Genomic DNA, 23,737 nt, shown 5'->3' with positions numbered 1-23,737 from the left:
GCTAAATCATGGTGAGGCTCCACTTCCGCTGCATTGGCCGCTGGTGAGCGATCTCGCGCTTGTATTTCAGGTTGCAGTGTAACTACCACTTCAAATATAGCAGGCCGCAGAGGGTTATATTGCTGTGGGATATCAGTTTGTTCCACCGAGTCAGGATCTTCACTCCTCTCATTCCCACAGCTCGTTTCTTCTGGGTCTCGACACATATCTCTTCCCTGGCTAGGGATACCTAGGAAACAGCGTCCGGTAGCTTCCTCTGACCCACATGGTATTGAAGGGTCTCTTTTGAGGTTCATAGCTGCTCTCAGATCTCCCTTGAGTTCTTGATAGTGGGCATCCATGGAGATTAGTAGGTTGTGCAGCGCAAGCACAATTTGCTGCTCCATTGATTGTCTTTAGTTTGGGCTCGTGTGTAATAAAGAGAAAGGTAGCTCTGCCCGTAGTCTCAATGCTTAGATGCTTCTTATAATGGCGGCTTACTCCATTAGGTTATCTCGTTAGGCCATAAGGATCCCTGTACTGTTGTTTCTTCAACAAACTCTGACAGGATAGCCCATTTCAGCTGCTACACACTGTGGAGCTTAAGTGCGAGAAAAATTACAATTTAGGATTCTATTTCTCATTTTAAATATTAATTTATTGAAACCTACAGCAGGAGCTCTGAGAAAAGACGTCTTGCTGCTTCAGCTGCTGGCTCCACCCCCCGCGATTTTTGAATTTTAACTTTAAGCGCGATTTGGGTTACCACTGAAGAAAAAACTGTTTGCTTTCAACTTGTAATACCAGTGCAAACCCGGGTAGCTCAAAATAAAAGTCCTAGCAGAGTTTTTGCTATAGCTAAAATGCAAAATACCACTCCAATTGTAATCTAGCCCAAAATATCTTTAAAATGGCAAATTGAGACAAAAATAAATATTTTTTTCCATAGGTTTACGGAATATTATAATTAACTAAATAAATTATGAGTGGAGCTCAATATAGTGGTTATGAGAGCACAATATTTGCCCTCCACTCAGTAATACCAGTGCACATAAATATATGCTGGTATTACAATTGAGGCACCATGTGTACGCAATACAGGGAGTGCAGAATTATTAGGCAAGTTGTATTTTTGAGGATTAATTTTATTATTGAACAACAACCATGTTCTCAATGAACCCAAAAAACTCATTAATATCAAAGCTGAATAGTTTTGGAAGTAGTTTTTAGTTTGTTTTTAGTTATAGCTATTTTAGGGGGATGTCTGTGTGTGAAGGTGACTATTACTGTGCATAATTATTAGGCAACTTAACAAAAAACAAATATATACCCATTTCAATGATTTATTTTTACCAGTGAAACCAATATAACATCTCAACATTCACAAATATACATTTCTGACATTCAAAAACAAAACAAAAACAAATCAGTGACCAATATAGCCACCTTTCTTTGCAAGGACACTCAAAAGCCTGCCATCCATGGATTCTGTCAGTGTTTTGATCTGTTCACCATCAACATTGCATGCAGCAGCAACCACAGCCTCCCAGACACTGTTCAGAGAGGGGTACTGTTTTCCCTCCTTGTAAATCTCACATTTGATGATGGACCACAGGTTCTCAATGGGGTTCAGATCAGGTGAACAAGGAGGCCATGTCATTAGATTTTCTTCTTTTATACCCTTTCTTGCCAGCCACGCTGTGGAGTACTTGGACGCCTGTGATGGAGCATTGTCCTGCATGAAAATCATGTTTTTCTTGAAGGATGCAGACTTCTTCCTGTACCACTGCTTGAAGAAGGTGTCTTCCAGAAACTGGCAGTAGGACTGGGAGTTGAGCTTGACTCCATCCTCAACCTGAAAAGGCCCCACAAGCTCATCTTTGATGATACCAGCCCAAACCAGTACTCCACCTCCACCTTGCTGGCGTCTGAGTCGGACTGGAGCTCTCTGCCCTTTACCAATCCAGCCACGGGCCCATCCATCTGGCCCATCAAGACTCACTCTCATTTCATCAGTCCATAAAACCTTAGAAAAATCAGTCTTGAGATATTTCTTGGCCCAGTCTTGACGTTTCAGCTTGTGTGTCTTGTTCAGTGGTGGTCGTCTTTCAGCCTTTCTTACCTTGGCCATGTCTCTGAGTATTGCACACCTTGTGCTTTTGGGCACTCCAGTGATGTTGCAGCTCTGAAATATGGCCAAACTGGTGGCAAGTGGCATCTTGGCAGCTGCACGCTTGACTTTTCTCAGTTCATGGGCAGTTATTTTGCGCCTTGGTTTTTCCACACGCTTCTTGCGACCATGTTGACTATTTTGAATGAAACGCTTGATTGTTCGATGATCACGCTTCAGAAGCTTTGCAATTTTAAGAGTGCTGCATCCCTCTGCAAGATATCTCACTATTTTTGACTTTTCTGAGCCTGTCAAGTCCTTCTTTTGACCCATTTTGCCAAAGGAAAGGAAGTTGCCTAATAATTATGCACACCTGATATAGGGTGTTGATGTCATTAGACCACACCCCTTCTCATTACAGAGATGCACATCACCTAATATGCTTAATTGGTAGTAGGCTTTCGAGCCTATACAGCTTGGAGTAAGACAACATGCATAAAGAGGATGATGTGGTCAAAATACTCATTTGCCTAATAATTCTGCACTCCCTGTATATTTGTATGTATGTACGTATACATATGTATATGCATGACTATTTATGTGTTTACAGTATATATGTATGTGCACAGCATGGTTGCGTTATCCGACCTCCAGATGTTAGCATTCCAGAGTATGTCACTCAATTAATAAATTTTTTACTTTCAACTTGTAATACCAGCACTATCAAACCATGCCAGGATTTGAACCTAGGATTACTGATTCTCAGCCTGTAGCCCTGTCTCTGTGCCACCAGACAGCTTTAGCTTGTGCTGATGGTTTGGGAGACCTGTTGCCTGCACTGGTTGTGTTCTGTAGCTTCCCCTGCCAGCAGCTGCATGCAGTTAACTCTTCAGCACTACTATAAAAGGCAGCCTCATGGACCACACCCTGCCCTGACATTGAGGTTCATCTTGTTAGTGCCTCTGACTTTGCCTGAATTTCCTGTTTGGTTTCTGAATCCAGCTTGTTGTACCCTTTTGGTTCTTCCTTGGATTTGATGTGTTTGGACTGCTTCTCTGTTTTCTGAACTTGGCCTTGTAACCTATTTATTCTATCAGATTCTCTCTGGATTTGGTGACTGATCTGATTGCTCTCAGGTATCTGATACTTGGGTTGTCTCCTGACTATTCTCTCAAAGCGCTGTCAAGCACTGGTATCCTGTTTCATTGTGTAGCCCTACTGAGGGTGCTTGCTAAGTTCCTTAATCCAGTGCATGTACCAAAGTACTGCAAATGATATCTGACAAGTTCCAGTCATGCTCTTCTGCATCCAATCTCTGCAGGGAAAATCTCTGCTAGGTTACAGTATACTGCACCTGTGCCAAGCTCTGCATAGGATTTCTGTCAAGTGCCTGTCTAAAGCTACTGTGTCCAAGCAACAGCTCCGCTAAGGGTATCTGCCAAGTACCAGTTTCCTGCTACTGCACCCAAGCTCTACAAAGGATATCTTCCAAGTGCCAGTATCTCTGTCAAGTTCTTGTGTCCATCTCCTGAGCCCAAGCTCTGCAATGGGCCCTGCCAATCATCTGTTTCCTGTTCCTTTTTTGGCCTTAGAGTATGCATCTCCTGCCTTGGCCATAGAGTGGGCATCTCCTGTCTTGGCCCTAGAGTCTGCCCCTCTTCCTAGCCCCGGCATGGACTCACAGTTTAACCCAGGTGTGTTCCATCCACCAACCCAGCCTGGGCCTTTTATCTAACCTAGCCAGGGTTTACAGACTGTAGGGTGCAATGAATGCCTGTTTCAAATCTTCAGTTCCAGTACAATAAACGTTTAAAAATTATTATTAATGAATTAATTAAAGTAATCCACCTCTAAGTTGAGTGAGCCTGTCAAAATATTCCAAGCTCCTGACATAGATGCTAACAGGCAGCATTGCCGAGAGGTGTTTACTATACATGCCATTGGTCTGTGATGCTGGTGATAGATAACACCCAGCATTGCCACCAATATTGGCGATGTATAGTAAAAGATTCCTTGGAATATAACTGCAGTGCCTAACCACTAATCCTTATACCCTTAAACCAAAGTACCCCACAATTGCAAACTATCACTACACTAATAAATATCTAAAACACCACATAACAACCGCAGGTATCCATATACTCTATTAACCCCTCAACCATCACATACCCACTGCAAGAATCTATCCTGTTATCTCCTATACCTCCAAATACCCACCACAAGTACTTGTCTACTCTATTAACCCCTATACCGCCACTAGCCCACTGGAAGTGCCCTACAGTATTACCTCTAAACCTCCACTACCCCACCACAAGTACCCTATTATTAACCCCTAAACTGCCATAACCCCCATAGCAAACTAACCATACTCTACCTAACACCTAACCCCCCTCTAAAATAAAACCCCTTTAGTTAGTTAAAAATAAAAAAAATCTAAGTTATAGAAAAAAGTCCAAATTACAAAGCATAAAAAAGAGTGTCCACAATAAAAAATAAAAACATTATACATAACACTAACCTACATGCACTGTAAAAAAACACCCACAACAAAGAAGCCGAAACGCTAACACTAAATATAAATAACAATAGCCCCTTAAAGAGCCTTTTGTAGGGTTTTGCCCTAAAGTCAAAACAGCTCTTTTACAATCAAAAAATTTACAACACCCCCCCCTGTACAAAATAAGTAACCCCCACCCACCACAAAAAAATAATTATAACTATCAAACCTATCCTAAATTGTTTTTAATTTAAAATAAAAAATGATATTCTTTAAAATAAAAAACCCACCCCAAAAAAGCCCTAACTAAATCCAAAGATTAAACTCACCATGCAAAAATCCAGCTCCTCTTGATCCAACGTTGGGCCCTCTTCATCCCGTGTCCAAATGCTGGAGGCCCATCTTCGTAGCAGCAGAGGGGGATTTTGATTGACTCTTCCACCGCCTCCGCTCTTCAATCTTCTTCCACGCCGGGGACCTCTTCATCCCGGGTCCAGACGATGGGGGCCCATCTTTGTGTTGGTGGAGATGGACTTCGGCAGCCTCTTCTGACGCCTCCTCTCTTGTTCTTCTATCTTGAAGTCTTCAGCTCTCTTCCTAGAGCTGTCCTCTTTATGTGGTTACCGCCGCACACTCAATTGTCTGGTATGTAACAATAAGTAATAAAGAATAAGTATTTTGACTAGACTGTCCCTTTAAGGATTTAATTGACAAGCCTTTATTACTAAAATCCAAAATTTAGAGCATGGCTGGCTGCCCTTAACATCAATCATTAGTAACACCATGGAGGGATTGGATAGAGGATAATAAGCAAAGGAATGGTCAGACCCCTTGTACCTCATTACAAACAAATGAGCTGAATAGCCAAACAATATAACTCCTTTCACCTGACCTGGTATTCGTCCAAAGCAGTTCCAGTAATCAGGGGTAGATGCTGGTAGAGACACTTTACATTTTTTTGTCTTTAGATGGGAGTTCCATTAACAATAAAGAATGTTAGCCTCATCTGTTTGTTCTATAGGAACACTGAATGTTTGTTCACTTTAATTCTTCGAAAACCGACATGTAAAATGTATAAATATTAAATTGAAATAGCATTATTTCTATAAAAACAAATTTAAATGGTAAAATATAGGTGGAATGGTGAAAAGGAACATAGTTATGTTGTTAAAAAACAGAAGAATTGTTACATTATATTATTTGTTTCCTTGACAATGTTACAAACTATGTGCTAGATTAACCAAATGCCCTTTTCAGGGCAATTTATAGAGTTGTTTTACTTAGAATTTTTTGGGAGGTGGGGGTTTACTTGTAGAATGGGGTAGTATTTATTTTTGTGAAAAACAACTAAATCACTTTAGGGCAATGCCCTACAAAAAGCCCTTCTAAGGTCTATTGCTATAGTTTAGTATTAGTATAGGTTTTTAATTTTGGGATTTTTTTTAAGTGGGGCTTTAGTTTTAGAATAGGCATAGCTGATTTATTTTTATTTTTTTGGTAATTTGTTTTTTCTGTAATGGTAGGTTTTTAATTTTCTGAAATGTTTTTTTTTTTCTTTTCATGTAATGCTAGTTTTTTTCAGGTAAGGTTAGGTTTTTCTTTGGGTAACTTAGTGGGTCGTAGGTTAGGGGGGTTAGCTGGTTAGGGTGTTTAGATGGTAGTGGGTATTTTGTGAGGTTGTTGTGGTGGTTTAAGAGTTAATAGTATAGAGGAGTAGTTTGGGATGGAATCGTGGTGGTTTAGGGGTTAATAGTGTAGTGCAGTATTTTGTGATGGGGTTGTGGTGGCTTAAGGGTTAATAGTGTAGCGGGTACTTTGTGATGTGGGGTTGTGGCAGTTTTTAGGTAAATAGTGTAGCGGGTACTTTTTGATATAAGGGTGTGGTGGTTTAGGGGTAAGTAGTGTAGCAGGTACTTTCTGGTGGGCTATGTGGTGGCTTAGGGGTTATTAGAATAGGGGGCTTATGGCAATTAGGTTTAGAGCGGGAATATGGGTGTGAGTTTTTTCCACTTTTTCGCTCCATTCAAGTCTATAGGGGGTACGTTAACGCAAGCAGAAAAAAGCATACTGTAATTACCACTACACTCTTAATCTAGCCCTTTATCAGTGAGAGGGATTTAAGTAATTGAGTTGCTGTGGAATAGTTGTCTCCTAGTTGCTGCTTTCCATTGATTCAATTTAACATTGAGAACAGTGTTTAGACAATATTACTGTCTAATGAGAGGTGAATTGTATGTGTCAGGAGAAATGTAGCAAACAAAATCAATTCAAGTAAAATGTTTGATCCTAAATTATTACACATGAGCAAATACCAGCTGAATAAAATCTAGGCCATAGAATGGCTAATAAGATTAGATTTGTAAAAATGCTTAAATAGGCTAAAGGCTATTGTGATGAGAGTGGGAAGTGATGTCATCGGATGGGGGTGTGGTTTAGGGGATTGATTGTCTATGTCACAGTTACCAAGTTAGATGTGTTGTACAAGCTGTATACTTTTATGCTCTGCAATAAAATAGCATTGTACCTTCTATGCTGTGTCCTGCATCTCATGACATGGTGTCAGAAGTACTTGCCTGCACTTCTGTTTCCTGATTAATGACGATGTTGAGGTTTACCCCACCTGAGCCTTTTGATTTCTCTCAGCCTGCAGCTTCGCCCACATGGTGTCAGCGGTTTTAACGCTTCCAAGCTGGACAAGGAGAGTGGTAAAGTACAAGTTAATTCTCTTTTATACTCTATGGGGAAAGATGTGGAGCCAGTGTTCAATGCCTTTACTTTCCAAGAAGAGGAAGAATTTGACTTTGAAATAGTTATGAACAAACTCAGTGCTCACTTTGTGCCTAAAAGAAATGTGATTCATGAGAGAGCTTGTTTTCACAAACGTGCTCAGCGTGTGGGAGAATCTGTGGAGTCATTTGTGCGCAGCCTGTCTGAATTCTGTAAGTTTGGTATTGTTAAAGAGGAGCAAATCAGAGACAGAATAGTCATAGGAATTGCAGATGCTGAAGTCTCACTGAAGCTACAGTTGGAGGCTGATTTAACATTGGATGGGGCTATTAGGATGGCCCTCCAGCGTGAACTGGTGAAAAAGCAAAGTGCTGATGTGAGGTCTGAGAGTATTGTGGATGAAGTGCAGCATTTCAAGAGAGCTGCTAGTGAAAGGCACAGTGTGAGTGGTAGACCAAGGGCAACAGATAGGCCCAGAGGCGGATGGGCGCAGCATGCTCGCTGCATGCGGTGTAAACTTACCCATGATCAGAGTGTCGTATGCCCTGCTAAAGACAAAAGATGTAGAAAATGTAACCGAATGGGCCATTTTGAAGTGGCGTGTAAAGCTGAATACATTAAGGAGATGAAGGTGAATAGTGACTAGGAGGGTCAAGAAGTACAGTGTTACCATATGTGCAAACTTGATCCTCAAAGGACTAGTCATTTTTTAACTCATTTTTCTGTATTCTGTGTTTTTTAATGTAATGCTTTGTGTAATTCTGAACAATAGATACCTGCATTTTTTTTGCCAGAATAATTTAATGAAAATTAATGTCATACATTAAAGTTTTGTAGCACGAAAACTATGCTTTTCAAAAAAATTAGAGTATAACCCTTGGCTTGATACTCCATTAAAGGTGATTTCAGGGCAATGGCAAAATCAATAACCAAAGGCATTTAGATACACAAAAGAGAACTTCCAGAATAACATTTTGTACCATAGTGCGGGAAATGAAATTATGATCGATCAAAATGGAAAAGCTTGAATAGTCTAATCTATCCTCCATGAAACAGATCCTTCTCTTGAGAGATGGCAAAAGCTTTCTATTCCAAGCACTCCACAATGCTTATTTGTGATGTACATTCTTGCTCATTCATTTTTTATTTTGTTATATTATTGACAAGTAAGAAGTTCCAAAATATTAAGTTAAGATGTTCATTTAGTCTATGCTTTAAACCTGGAATGGAGAAAAAAACTATTCAGATATCTAGATATTAATCTACTATATTTATCTATTAATGTAAATACTCTAAAGCACCTTTATTGATCTGATGTTAATTAGTCTTATTTGCACATGAAATGTAATGAATTTATTTGTGTTCATAATGAGATAAATTATCTACAATAGCAGAAACAGTACATGCTTTGAATTTTTTATTTTTTTTAACACGACTCTTGTTTCACACAACTGTTTTATGTAACAATTGTATATGTACTGTAAATCATATATATCTTAGTGACATTGTACCTCATGTTTGGATTTTGTCCTAAATTCAATATAAACTACTGCAATGATGTACAGTATATACTTGGACAATATTAAAAGTAAAATTAGCTTTTTTTGTTTTTCAAGTAAATATATTTTAAATGGAACACAGTGATTCCTTCTGTGGGAAGGCGATCAGTTGTTAGGCAACTATTGTTAGTTCAATGACACTACAATCTTCACCTATTTAAAGGGACAGTAAACCTTAAAAATAATGTTATATAATTCTGCACATAGTGCAGAATTATATAACATTATATTAGCCAAACATTATTTAAACGTAATTTCCCCTTTTCATTTTTAAAAGAAAGCGCTGTTTCACAGACCCGCTCTCTGCTCTCTGCTGAGTGGGTCTGTTATATTTCCTCAGCGCATCGGGCCAGCTGTATAGTCACAGACCGGCCCAACCGCGCCATATGACTAAGTGCAGCTCGCTCCTATGACAGGAGCGAGCTGCACTTAGTCTTATGGCGCGGTCGGACCAGGCTGTGACTATACACCTGGCCCGATGCGCTGAGGAAATATAACAGACCCACTCAGCAGAGAGCAGAGAGCGGGTCTGTGAAACAGCGCTTTCTTTAAAAAATGAAAAGGGGAAATTATGTTTAAATAATGTTTGGCTAATATAATGTTATATAATTCTGCACTATGTGCAGAATTATATAACATTATTTTTAAGGTTTACTGTCCCTTTAACCTAACTCCTACATATCTGTGATATTTTGAGTGGATAATCATGAACACAAATGTTCGAGGTTTTAATTTTTCATCAATCATAATATTTTGTCTCAGCCAAAATCCCATATTCACCTTCGAATTTGTGGGAAAATGTAGGTTTTTGGAATTTATACATACATTATATATCTAGCTAATGATTTGATTTGATCATTGATCATTTGTATGCAAGTGGGAAAAAAACCTTTGAACAGCATAAACAAACTTGATGTACAGGAAGACTGCAGTAACCATTGGTATAGGATCAAAGAAAGAAAGATAGATAGATAAATAGATAGATATTTCATATTAAAGTACATTTGTATTTACATTTGAATGACTTGTTTGTATGTTCTGAGATATGGGGTAGATCACAGTCTTTTAGAAAAGCTTATCAAATGATTTATCTACAAAAATCCACACAGATTAAAATGGTGAAATTTGTACCAAAATCATTAAACTTTTCTAAAGGATTTTTACTGACCCCTATGCTGGTAAACTGAAGAGGGTGTTAAAGGGGCATTACAAACTTAAAAAGTGCTAGATGTAATTATATAAATAAAGCAAAAATTAACCTGGAAATAATATGCAAATGCATCTGTTAAAGTCTTATTTGTTGTTTAAATATTGTATACATTATTGTAAAGTTTAACGCCTAGATTTTGAGTTCTGCGGTAGCCGTCAAAAGCAGCGTTAAGGGCTCTTAACGCTGCTTTTAGCCGCCCGCTGGTATTTAGAGTCAGGTAGGAAAGGGTCTAACGCTCACTTTCAAGCCGCGACTTTTCCATTCCGCAGATCCCCTTACGCCAATTGCGTATCCTATATTTTCAATGGGATCTTCCTAACGCCGGTATTTAGAGTCTTGGCTGAAGTGAGCATTAGACCCTCTACCGACAAGACTCCAGCCGCAGAAAAAAGTCAGTAATTAAGAGCTTTCTGGGCTAACGCCGGTTTATAAAGCTCTTAACTACTGTGCTCTAAAGTACACTAACACCCATAAACTACCTATGTACCCCTAAAACGAGGTCCCCCCACATCGCTGCCACTACAATAATTTTTTTTAACCCCTAATCTGCTGACCGCACACCGCCGCCACCTACATTATTCCTATGAACCCCTAATCTGCTGGCCCTAAAATCGCTGACACCTACATAATATTTATTAACCCCTAATCTGCCCCCCCATGTCGCCGCTACCTACCTACACTTTTTAACCCCTAATGTGCCGACTGGACCTCGCCGCTACTCTAATAAATGTATTAACCCCTACACCACCGCACTCCCGCCTAGCAAACCCTAGAATAAATTGTATTAACCCCTAATCTGACCTCCCTAACATCTCCGCCACCTAACTTCAAGTATTAACCCCTAATCTACCAACCGGACCTCGCCGCTACTATAATAAATGTATTAACCCCTAAAGCTAAGTCTAATCCTAACCCTAACACCCCCCTAAGTTAAATATAATTTTAATCTAACAAAATAAATTAAATATTATTAACTAAAGTCTTCCTATTTAAAACAAAATACTTACCTGTAAAATAAACCCTAATATAGCTACAATATAACGAATAATTATATTGTATCTATTTTAGGGTTTATATTTATTTTACAGGCAACTTTGTATTTATTTTAACTAGGTACAATAGCTATTAAATAGTTAATAATTATTTAATAGCTACATAGTTAAAATAATTACCAAATTACCTGTAAAATAAATCCTAACCTAAGTTACAATTAAACCTAACACTACACTATCAATAAATAAATTAAATTAATTAACTACAAGTACTTACAATTACCTACAATTAAATAAACTAAACTAAATTACAAAAAAACCCCACTAAATTACAAAAAATAAAAAAAGATTACAAGAATTTTAAGCTAACTGTCAGGTTAGGAAATGTCCAGAAGACCCAAATGCTAGGGCGAACTTAAACAACACCCTTGCACTCTGAGTTTAATCCAGGACGTGACCCCACGACAACCTCCAAAAAACAAAGTACTCACGATATGGAGCAGGGTTAGCCTGTGCCAATGTAATTCATGATATCAGCCAGATAGACTTCTGAATAAGAAACTGGTTTCAGGAAATGTCTTCCACAGTATCAGGAGAGCAGGGATAGTCCACTTATACTCAGACAGAAGAAGGGTAAAACAGGAAACAGTTAATAATGCAGGAGTAGGTCATTTGTTATCAGGCAGTCTGAAGGTTAACACTGTGTAGACAGTCTTTGCAGAGTATGCAACAGGTAATCAGGCAGTTTGAGGGTTAACACTGAGTAGACAGTCTTTGCAGAGTATGCAACAGGTAATCAGGCAGTTTGAGAGTTAACCCTGTGTAGAAAGTCTTTGCAGAGTATGCAACAGGTAATCAGGCAGTTTGAGGGTAAACACTGTGTAGTCAGAACTTGCAAAATTAACAACATGTAATCAGGCAGTTTGAAGGTTAACACTGTGTTGTCAGAACTTGCAGAGATAGCAACAGGTAAGCTGGTAGTTTGAAGGTTAACACAGATTAATCAGTACTTGTTGAGATTGGCAACAGGATATCAAGCAGTTTGAAGGTTTACACTGAATAATTGTATTTGCAGAGTTTGGAAACAGGTAAACATGCAGATTGAAGGTTTCACAGAAATAACAGTATTTGAATAGTTTGGCAATACACAGAGTAGTCTGAATATACAGGGTTTGCAGCAGGTAAACAGGAAGTTTGAAAGTTTCACAAAACAAACAGTACTTGCATTGTTTGGAGACAGGTAATCAGGAGGTTGAAGGTTAATCCAGCATAGTAAATCCTTGAAGAGATTGGCAACAGAAAAGCAGCAGTTAGAGAGATTCCTCAGCGAAATCCTATCAGACGCCACAAAGTTAACAAACAAACTGGCACTGGAGAAACAGGAAGCCAAGAATAAAAAGCCTGGTTGTGACATCATCAGGAAGGGGTGGCTCAGACACCTGTCAATCAAGCACACAGAGAGGACTGCAGAGCTTCCCAGCAGCTGTGCATGACAGTGCCCCCTCCTCAAGGACCCCTCCGGGGGACCCGACCGGGCCTGGCAGGGTATTTCTTGTGAAAAGACTTGACAAGAGCTGGAGCATGAACATGAGAGGCCGGTTCCCAAGATCGTTCAGAGATAGGATAACCCTTCCAATGGACCAGGTAGAACAGCCGATTGCCCCATAGCTTGGAATCGAGAATCTGGCTGACTTCAAACTCAGAAGTTCCCTCTACGGAAAGTGGAGGAGGTGGTTTACTCTTGATAGAGTACCGATTGTAGATGACTGGCTTGAGTAGGGAGACATGAAACACTGGATGGATCTTGAGAGTCTTGGGTAAGGCCAGGCGGTATGCAGAAGAACAAACTCTGGAAACAATTCGAAAAGGTCCAATGTACTTAGGACCCAACTTGGTACAAGGTTGTTTTAGACGTATGAATCTGGTGGATAAAAATACTCTGTCTCCAGTACGAAGTAAAGGAGCCTTGCACCTTCTGCTATCAGCATATTTCTTATGTCTTAAGGAAGAAGAGAGTAGATTTTGACGAATGAGTTGCCAGTGATTACTGAGATTTTTCACTATACGATCTGCTCCAGGGACTTCAGTAGAACTGGTAATCATAGGAAAGGTTCTAGGTTCAAATCCATAAGCTGCCTTAAAGGGAGAGGTCTGTAATGAGGCGTTATAACGTGAGTTTTGAGCTAATTCTGCCAAAGGCAATAACTGAGACCAGTTGGAATGGTGATGGTCTACATAATGTCTTAGAAAAGATTCCAAGGCTTGATTTACACGCTCAGTCTGTCCGTTGGATTGAGGATGGTGTGCAGTAGAAAGTGATATGTTGATTCCGAAGTGTTTACAAAAAGACCTCCAAAATTTGGAAACAAATTGAACTCCACGATCTGAGACTATGTCAGTGGGAAAACCATGTAAACGAGATATATGTAGAACAAAGAGTTCAGAAAGTCTTTGAGCTGAAGGCAAGCCTGGAAGAGGTATGAAGTGAGCAGACTTGGAGAACCGATCCACCACTACCCAAATGGTCGTATTTCCAGCAGAAACAGGAAGATCTGTAACAAAGTCCATGGATAAGTGAGACCAAGGGTAATGAGGAATAGGAAGAGGGTGTAATAGACCAAACGGTCGATGAGAAGATTGTTTGTTCGAAGCACAAGAACTACAAGCAGCAATATAATCCTTAATTAACATCCCTCCTCATAGTGGACCACCAAACATGCTGCTTCAGTTTCCACAATGTATTGGTTATTCCCGGATGACCTGCTGAAATGTTGTCATGAGCCCAATGTAGAAACTTAAGACGTAATCCTTTGGGTACATACAGGATACCAGAAGGTAGTTTGCAAGAAGATGGTACCCGGACTTGAGCAGCATGTAAAGCCTGTACTGGAAAAGAGGATACTTCAGCCAAAACTTTGACTGGACATAGTATAGGTTCTGAATCCAATGGAGAAGGTTCAGAAGATTGGAACTGCCTAGATAAAGCATCTGCCTTGGAATTTTTTGAACCAGGAACATAGGCAAGTACAAAATTAAACCTGGAGAAGAACAAGGCCCACGAGCCTGACGAGGATTGAGACGTGTAGCTGTTTGGAGGTATAAAAGATTCTTGTCATCTGTCAGAATGAAAAAAGGTTGACTGGTACCCTCTAACCAATGCCTCCATTCATCCAAAGCTAATTTTATAGCCAAAAGCTCCTTATTGCCCACATCATAATTTAACTCGGCAGGATTGAATTTTTTCGAAAAGAACGCCACAGGATGTATCTTGCTGGTAGTCGGATCACGTTGGGAGAGAACAGCTCCAGCTGCTATAGAGGAAGCGTCAACCTCCAAAATAAACTGGAAATCAGGAATTGGATGACTGAGAAGAGGTGCAGAAGAAAATGCTGATTTTAGCGTTTCAAAAGCCTGTACTGCCGAAGAGGACCAGTTCTTACAATTTTGCCCTTTCTTAGTAAGAGAAGTGAGTGGAGACGTGATGTCAACAAAGTTCTTTATAAACTTTCTATAGTAATTTGCAAAGCCAAGAAACCTCTGCAGGGATTTGAGAGTAGTTGGTCTGGGCCAGTCCTTGATAGCTGACAGTTTAGCAGGATCCATCTCAAAACCTGATTCAGAAATGATATACCCCAAAAGGGGGATGGAACTCTGATTAAAAGAGCATTTCTCCAATTTAGCGAACAGGGAATTGTCTCGTAACCTCTGAAGAACCAGTCTTACATGATGTACATGTTCCTGTAATGTTTTCAAATAGATTAGAATGTCATCGAGGTAAATGATAACAAATTGATTTAGATAATCTCTGAAGATTTCGTTGACAAAGTGCTGAAATACTGCTGGTGCATTGCACAATCCAAATGGCATTACTAGATACTCGTAGTGACCAAATCTAGTGTTAAATGCCGTCTTCCATTCGTCTCCTTTACGGATTCTGACCAGATTGTAGGCCCCACGGAGATCTAACTTGGAAAAAATAGAAGCACCTTGAAGACGATCGAATAACTCAGAAATGAGCGGCAGAGGATAGCTGTTTTTGACAGTAATCTGATTCAAGGCTCGATAATCAATACAGGGACGAAGACCTCCATCTTTTTTCCCAATGAAGAAAAAACCTGCACCCACAGGTGAAGAGGAAGGACGAATGAATCCTCTGGCTAAGTTGTCCTTTATGTATATTCCTCAAGAGAGACATTTTCTTGACGAGAGAGGGGATAGGTCCTTCCCTTAGGTAGAGGAGCCCCTGAATACAATTCGATAGGACAGTCAAATATCCGGTGTGGAGGTAACGTCTCAGCCTCTTTTTTAGAAAACACATCACAAAAGGCATGATAGTAATTGGGCAATGATTAAGGAACTTCCACCATAGCTACGACAGGACAGGATGGTTTAGAGGGATTTTGCAGGCAATGTTTGAAACAGGTAGTTCCCCAGGTAGACCATGAGAAAACTGGATTATGAAGCTGCAACCAAGGTAACCCCAGAATCAATGGTATGTGGGGAGATGAAATGACATCAAAACGAATAATTTCAGAATGAAGTATGCCCACAGTCAAACGAAGAGGAATGGTAGAATGTTGTATGATACCAGTACCTAGAGGCTGTCCACTGACAGTAGTTACCATAATTAACTGTTTCTTGAAGAGGAATCCTGAGAGAGTCAGCAAAGTTTGAATCAATGAATACTCCAGCAGCTCCAGAATCGATGAGAGCTTGAGCTCGAAACTTGGTGTTTCCAAAAGAGATAGTTACAGGAACAAAAAGTTTAGAATTGAGGGAAGACATGGGATTCTGGCTTAACTCTGTCCCTCTATCAAAAGTTAAGCCTTGGCTTTTACTGGCCGGATAGGACAGTCCTTCAGTAAATGTCCTTTGGTACCACAATACAGACATAACCCAAGAGTGTGCCTTCTATGGCATTCAGCTTCTGACAATTTAATAGCTCCTACTTCCATGGGTTCCACAGACTCAGGAGATTGGGAATTATTATTAGAAAGACTTGAGGTTCGAATAGGAGGACGAAAAGAAGATTTAACAAAGGATCTCCGATTCCTATCTCTCTCCTGAAGACGTTCAGAATGCCGGGCGTCAAGAGTAATACATAAATTGATAAGACCCTCCAATGAATCGGGGAGTTCCCGAAATACAAGTTCATCCTTAAGGCGTTCGCAAAGTCCTTTGCGAAAGGCTGCCCGTAAGGCTCCATGGTTCCAATTAGTTTCTGCGGCTAAAGTCCTGAATTCAATAGCATATTGAGCTACCGAAAGGGATCCCTGTCTCAGATCCAACAATCCTGCCTCAGCAGCTGCAGACCTCCCAGGCTTGTCAAAAACAGAAGAAAAAATGGACACAAATAATTCCACATCCTGTAGTAACAGATCATTCTTCTCTAAAAGAGGGGACACCCAGGCTAGAGCCTTACCCTTCAAGAGTGAAATAATAAAGGTGATTTTGGAAGTAGAATTGGAAAAAAACTTGAGGATTGTTTCTGAAGTGTAAACGACACTGATTAAGGAATCCACGGCATTCTTCAGGATTACCGTCATATTTATCTGAAAGTGGGATTTGTGGTATATTCTGTCCAACAGTTTGAGGTGGATTAAAGACAGCATTGGTGCTAGTAGCAGTGGCAGCAGGAGTCACCATCAATTGAGAAGGAGCGGAGAGGTTATGTAGCAGAGCAGTAATCTGGTCAAGCTTGTCATCCAAAGATTGCAAATGAGCAGAATGATTTCCTAGAAGTTGCCCTTTTAGAGCCACAGCCCTGGATAACTCGTCAGGGTCCATATTAAGGCCAGTTTGTACTGTCAGGTTAGGAAATGTCCAGAAGAAGACCCAAATGCTAGGGCGAACTTAAACAACACCCTTGCACTCTGAGTTTAATCCAGGACGTGACCCCACGACAACCTCCAAAAAACAAAGTACTCACGATATGGAGCAGGGTTAGCCTGTGCCAAAGTAATTCATGATATCAGCCAGATAGACTTCTGAATAAGGAACTGGTTTCAGGAAATGTCTTCCACAGTATCAGGAGAGCAGGGATAGTCCACTTATACTCAGACAGAAGAAGGGTAAAACAGGAAACAGTTAATAATGCAGGAGTAGGTCATTTGTTATCAGGCAGTCTGAAGGTTAACACTGTGTAGACAGTCTTTGCAGAGTATGCAACAGGTAATCAGGCAGTTTGAGGGTTAACACTGAGTAGACAGTCTTTGCAGAGTATGCAACAGGTAATCAGGCAGTTTGAGAGTTAACACTGTGTAGACAGTCTTTGCAGAGTATGCAACAGGTAATCAGGCAGTTTGAGGGTAAACACTGTGTAGTCAGAACTTGCAGAATTAACAACATGTAATCAGGTAGTTTGAAGGTTAACACTGTGTTGTCAGAACTTGCAGAGATAGCAACAGGTAAGCTGGTAGTTTGAAGCTTAACACAGATTAATCAGTACTTGTTGAGATTGGCAACAGGATATCAAGCAGTTTGAAGGTTTACACTGAATAATTGTATTTGCAGAGTTTGGAAACAGGTAAACACGCAGATTGAAGGTTTCACAGAAATAACAGTATTTGAATAGTTTGGCAATACACAGAGTAGTCTGAATATACAGGGTTTGCAGCAGGTAAACAGGAAGTTTGAAAGTTTCACAAAACAAACAGTACTTGCATTGTTTGGAGACAGTTAATCAGGAGGTTGAAGGTTAATCCAGCATAGTAAATCTTGAAGAGATTGGCAACAGAAAAGCAGCAGTTAGAGAGATTCCTCAGCGAAATCCTATCAGAAGCCACAAAGTTAACAAACAAACTGGCACTGGAGAAACAGGAAGCCAAGAATAAAAAGCCTGGTTGTGACATCATCAGGAAGGGGTGGCTCAGACACCTGTCAATTAAGCACACAGAGAGGACTGCAGAGCTTCCCAGCAGCTGAGCGTGACACTAATTACACCTACTCTAAGCCCCCTAATAAAATAACAAAGCCCCCCAAAATAAAAAATGTCCCTACCTCTAATCTAAATTACAAAAGTTAACAGCTCTATTACCAGCCCTTAAAAGGGCTTTTTGCGGGGCATGCCCCAAAGAAATCAGCTCTTTTTGCCTGTAAAAAAAACACACAATACCACCCCCAACATTACAACCCACCACCCACATACCCCTACTCTAACCCAAACTCCCCTTAAATAAACCTAACACTACCCCCCTGAAGATCTCCCTACCTTGAGTCGTGTTCACCCAGCCGGGCACCGATGGACCAAAAGAGGACAGAAGTCTTCATCCTATCCGGGCAGAAGAGGACATCCGGACCGGCAGACATCTTCACGCAAGCGTCATCTTCTATCTTCATCCATCAGACGAGGAGCGGCTCCATCTTCAAGACCTCCGGCGCAGAACATCCTCTTCCTTCCGATGACTACCGACGAATGAAGGTTCCTTTAAGTGAAGTCATCCAAGATGGCGTCCCTTGAATTCCGATTAGCTGATAGGTTTCTATCAGCCAATCGGAATTAAGGTAAGAAAATCTGATTGGCTGATTGAATCAGCCAATCAGATTCAAGTTCAATCGGATTGGCTGATCCAATCAGCCAATCAGATTGAGTTTGCATTCTATTGGCTGATCGGAACAGCCAATAGAATGCGAGCTCAATCTGATTGGCTGATTGGGTCAGCCAATCCGATTGAACTTGAATGTTCCGCGCCGGAGGTCTTGAAGATGGAGCCGCTCCTCATCGGATGTCCTCTTTTGCTCCATCGGTGCCCGGCTGGGTGAACACGACTCAAGGTAGGGAGATCTTCAGGGGGGTAGTGTTAGGTTTATTTAAGGGGGGTTTGGGTTAGAGTAGGGGTATGCGGGTGGTGGGTTGTAATGTTGTGGGGTGGTATTGTGGGTTTTTTTTTACAGGCAAAAGAGCTGATTACTTTGGGGCATGCACCGCAAAAAGCCCTTTTAAGAGCTGGTAATAGAGCTGTTAACTTTTGTAATTTAGATTAGGGTAGGGAAATTTTATTTTATTTGGGGGGGCTTTGTTATTTTATTAGGGGGCTTAGAGTAGGTGTAATTAGCTTAAAATTCTTGTAATCTTTTTTTATTTTTTGTAATTTAGTGTTTGTTTTTTTTGGTAATTTAGTTTAGTTTATTTAATTGTAGGTAATTGTAGGTACTTGTAGTTAATTAATTTAATTTATTTATTGATAGTGTAGTGTTAGGTTTAATTGTAACTTAGGTTAGGATTTATTTTACAGGTCATTTGGTAATTATTTTAACTAGGTAGCTATTAGTTATTAACTATTTAATAGCTATTGTACCTAGTTAAAATAAATACAAAGTTGCCTGTAAAAATAATTATACAATAATAGATACAATATAATTATTCGTTATATTGTAGCTATATTAGGGTTTATTTTACAGGTAAGTATTTAGCTTTAAATAGGAATACTTTAGTTAATAAGAGTTAATTTATTTTGTTAGATTAAAATTATATTTAATTTAGGGGGGTGTTAGGGTTAGGGTTAGACTTAGCTTTAGGGGTTAATACATTTATTATAGTAGCGGCGAGGTCTGGTCAGCAGATTAGGGGTTAATACTTGAAGTTAGGTGGCGGCAATGTTAGGGAAGGCATATTAGGGGTTAATACAATTTATTCTAGGGTTTGCGAGGCGGGAGTGCGGCGGTTTAGGGGTTAATACATTTATTAGAGTAGCGGCGAGGTCCAGTCAGCAGAATAGGGGTTAATAAGTGTAGGTAAGGTAGCGTCGATGTTGGAGGGGGCAGATTAGGGGTTAATAAATATAATATAGGGGTCGCGGTGTTAGGGGCAGCAGATTAGGGGTTCATAGGGATAATGTAGGTTGCGGTGGTGTCCGGAGCGGAAGGTTAGGGATTAATAATAATATGCAGGTGTCAGCGATAGCAGGGGCTGCAGATTAAGGTTAATAAGTGTAAGGTTAGGGGTGTTTAGACTCGGGGTACATGTTAGGGTGTTAGGTGCAGACTTAGAAACTGTTTCCCCATAGGAAACAATGGGGCTGCGTTAGGAGCTGAACGCTGCTTTTTTGCAGGTGTTAGGTTTTTTTTCAGCCGTCTCAGCCCCATTGATTCCTATGGGGGAATCGTGCATGAGCACGTTTTTCCAGCTAGCCGCTACCGTAAGCAACGCTGGTATTGAGGGTTGAAGTGGAGGTAAATTCGGCTCAACGCTCCCTTTTTGGAGCCTAATGCAGCCCTTCAGAGAACTCTCAATACCAGCGTTGTTTAGAAGCAGCGCTGGAAAAAAAAAGATGCGTAGCTAACGCACCCCTTTGGCAGCAAAACTCTAAATCTAGGTGTAAGTTTCTATAAAAAAGGGCACTGCCATGTTGTAACCTAGGTTTTCCTAGTTTTAAAAACGTATTATGTTATCTCCTCTGCTCTGTTTGTTGATAGTTAGGGGAAGTTATAAAAGAGTAATAATCTCATAGGATTTATTGTCCCTTTTAAATTGTCACTTTAAAGGGACAGTATACACTCATTTTCATATAACTGCATGTAATAGACACTACTATAAAGAATAAGATGCACAGATACAGATATAAAAATCCAGTATAAAACTGTTTAAAAACTTACTTAGAAGCTGTCAGTTTGGCTCTGTTGAAAAGGTAGCTGGAAAGCCCACTGCAAGTGGCAAATAAGACACTCCCCCCCCTCCCCCTTCTTTTGCATATGAAAAGACCCTTTACACAAACAGGAGCAAGTTGGAGAAGGTAGCTGACGGTATTCACATAAAACTTTGGGGTTTGGTTAGGAGTCTGAAAATCAGAGCAATGTTATTTAAAAATAAGCAAAACTATACATTTATTTAAAAAAAAAAAAAACCTTTATGGGTTATATAAATAGATCTTCTACAAAACATTTATGCAAAGAAAAAATGAGTGTATTATGTCCCTTTAAAACTACTTGAAAACCCTGGTGAATATGTTTACTTCATTTCCCGCAACCCTTCATGACCTAGAAATTCAGAGACAAACTTGCCCAAAGTACCAGAGAATTTTAGCATTGTTGCTATCACTGGGCCAGATTATGAGTGGAGCACTAAAAGTTACGCACGATCAAGGGGCTTATCGTGGCTGTTTGCGAGTGCCAAGTATAGCGCTTGTATTACAAGATGAAATTAAATGCGATCACTTGAGTGCAATTTAAGTTAATGTGCGTCAGGATAGAGCATCCTCAGAGCTTTGGTTATCTATTTTGTGAAACAAAAAAGTGTCAGAAAACAAATCAAAAATATATTGTGCATTGTACAAGTACAGTTACAGTCATAATAAGACTATCTAATAAAACATTTTTTTTTAAAAAATTCACAAAAAAGTTGTAAGCATTCCATGGTATGAGGCTTCAGGTGTTTAAAAAAAAGGCAGGCAAAGGGCTTTAACATTGAGATACAGTCATGGCCAAAAAATATTGGCACCCCTGCATTTCTGTCAGATAATGCACCACTTTACCCAGAAAATTGTTGCAATTACAAATGTTTAGGCATTCTCATGTTTATTTATTTTCAGCTAGATTACGAGTTATGCGTGCTATAGGGAAATTAACGAATGAGAGCTGCTTAAATCCTAATGGCTGATTTGAACAGCCAATAGGATTTTATCAGCTCAAATTCCTATTGGCTGATTCAAATTTTTCAGCCAATAGGAATGCAAGGGATGACATTTTGAAACGGCTCCCTTGCATTGAAGATTCAGTGTACGGTGGTGACCGTATGAAGAGAATGCTCCGCACTGGATGTCTTCAGGATGGACCCGCTCCACGCCACCAGGATCAAGTTAGAAGATGCCGCCTGGACGCCTGGATGAAGATAGAAGAGGCCGCCTGGATTAAGACTTCTTGCCACCTGGATGAAGAACGTTCAAGCGGGACTTCAAAAACTGTAAGTGGATCGTCGGGGGTTAGTGTTAGGTTTTTTTAAGGTTTTTTTGGGTGTTTTTTTTTTAGATTTGGGTTTGGGCAGCAAAAGAGCTAAATGCTTTTTAAGGGCAATGCCCATAAAAAAGAGCTATCTTTGGGGCAATGCCCCACAAAAGGTCCTTTTAAGGGCTATTGGTAGTTTATTGTAGGCTAGGTTTTTTTTTATTTTGGGTTGGCGTTTTTATTTTTATAGGGCTATTAGATTAGGTGTAATTCTTTTTTATTTTGGATAATTTAGTTTGTTATTTTTTTAATTTAGTTTAGTAGTTTTTGTAATTAGATACTTTGCAATTTTTAGAGTAGTGTTGAGATTTTTTTAATGTGTAGTTTAGTTTTATTTAATTGGTAGTTAGTTTAATAATTATTGGCTAGATTATGAGTCTTGCGTTAGGCTTAAAAAGCAGCGTTGGCCGGTCCCAACGCTGCTTTTTAACGCCCGCTGGTATTACGAGTCTTGAAGGTACAGGTGTACCGCTCACTTTTTTGTCCAGACTTGGAAATACCGCAAATCCACGTCAATTGCGTATCCTATTTTTTCAATGGGACTTGCATAGCGCCGGTATTACGAGTCTGACAAAAAGTGAGCCGTAGACCCTCTTCTGCCAAGAATGGTACCGCATTTTAAAGTCAGTAGTTAAGAGTTTTACACTACAACGCCGTAGCATAAAACTCTTAACCAAAGTGCTAAAAAGTACACTAACACACACAAACTACCTATTAACCCCTAAACCGAGGCCCCCCCCACATCGCAAACACTAAAATACATTTTTAACTCCTAATCTGCCAAACCAGACATCACCGCCACTATAATAAAAATATTAACCCCTAAACCCCCACACTCCCGCCTCACAAATATTAGTTATTAGCCCATAATCTGCCGTCCCTAACATCGCTGACACCTACCTACATTTATTAACTCCTAATCTGCTGCCCCCAACGTCGCTGCCACTATACTAAAGTTATTAACCCCTAAATCTAAGTCTAACCCTAACCCCCCTAACTTAAATATAATTTAAATAAATCTAAATAAAATTACTATCATTAACTAAATTCCTATTTAAAACTAAATATTTACCTATAAAATAAACCTAAGCTAGCTACAATATAACTAATAGTTACATTGTAGCTAGTTTAGGATTTATTTTGATTTTACAGGCAAGTTTGTATTTATTTTAACTAGGTAGAATAGTTACTAAATAGTTATTAACTATTTAATAACTACCTATCTAAAATAAATACAAAGTTACCTGTAAAATAAAACCTAGCCTAAGTTACAATTACACCTAACACTACACTATAATTAAATTAATTCCCTAAATTAAATACAATTAAGATTTTTAAACTAATTACACCTAATCTAATCCCCCTAACAAAATAAAAAAGCCCCCCCCACAAAATAAAAAAAGCCCTTTTGCGGGGCATTGCCCCAAAGTAATCAGCTGTAAAAAAAATTACAAATCCCCCCAACATTAAAACCCACCACCCACACAACCAACCCTACTCTAAAACCCACCCAATACCCCCTTAAAAAAACCTAACACTAACCTCTTGAAGACCACCTTACTGGGAGAAGTCTTCACCTAACCGGGCCGAAGTCCTCAACGAAGCCGGGAGAAGTCTTCATCCAAGCCGGGCAAAGTGGTCCTCCAGACGGGCAGAAGTCTTCATCCAGACGGCATCTTCTATCTTCATCCATCCGGCGCGGAGCGGGTCCATCTTCAAGACATC

The sequence above is a fragment of the Bombina bombina genome, chromosome 6 (assembly GCF_027579735.1).
Source record: "Bombina bombina isolate aBomBom1 chromosome 6, aBomBom1.pri, whole genome shotgun sequence".
Lineage (NCBI taxonomy): Eukaryota > Metazoa > Chordata > Amphibia > Anura > Bombinatoridae > Bombina > Bombina bombina.
This window is presented reverse-complemented; position numbering follows the sequence as displayed.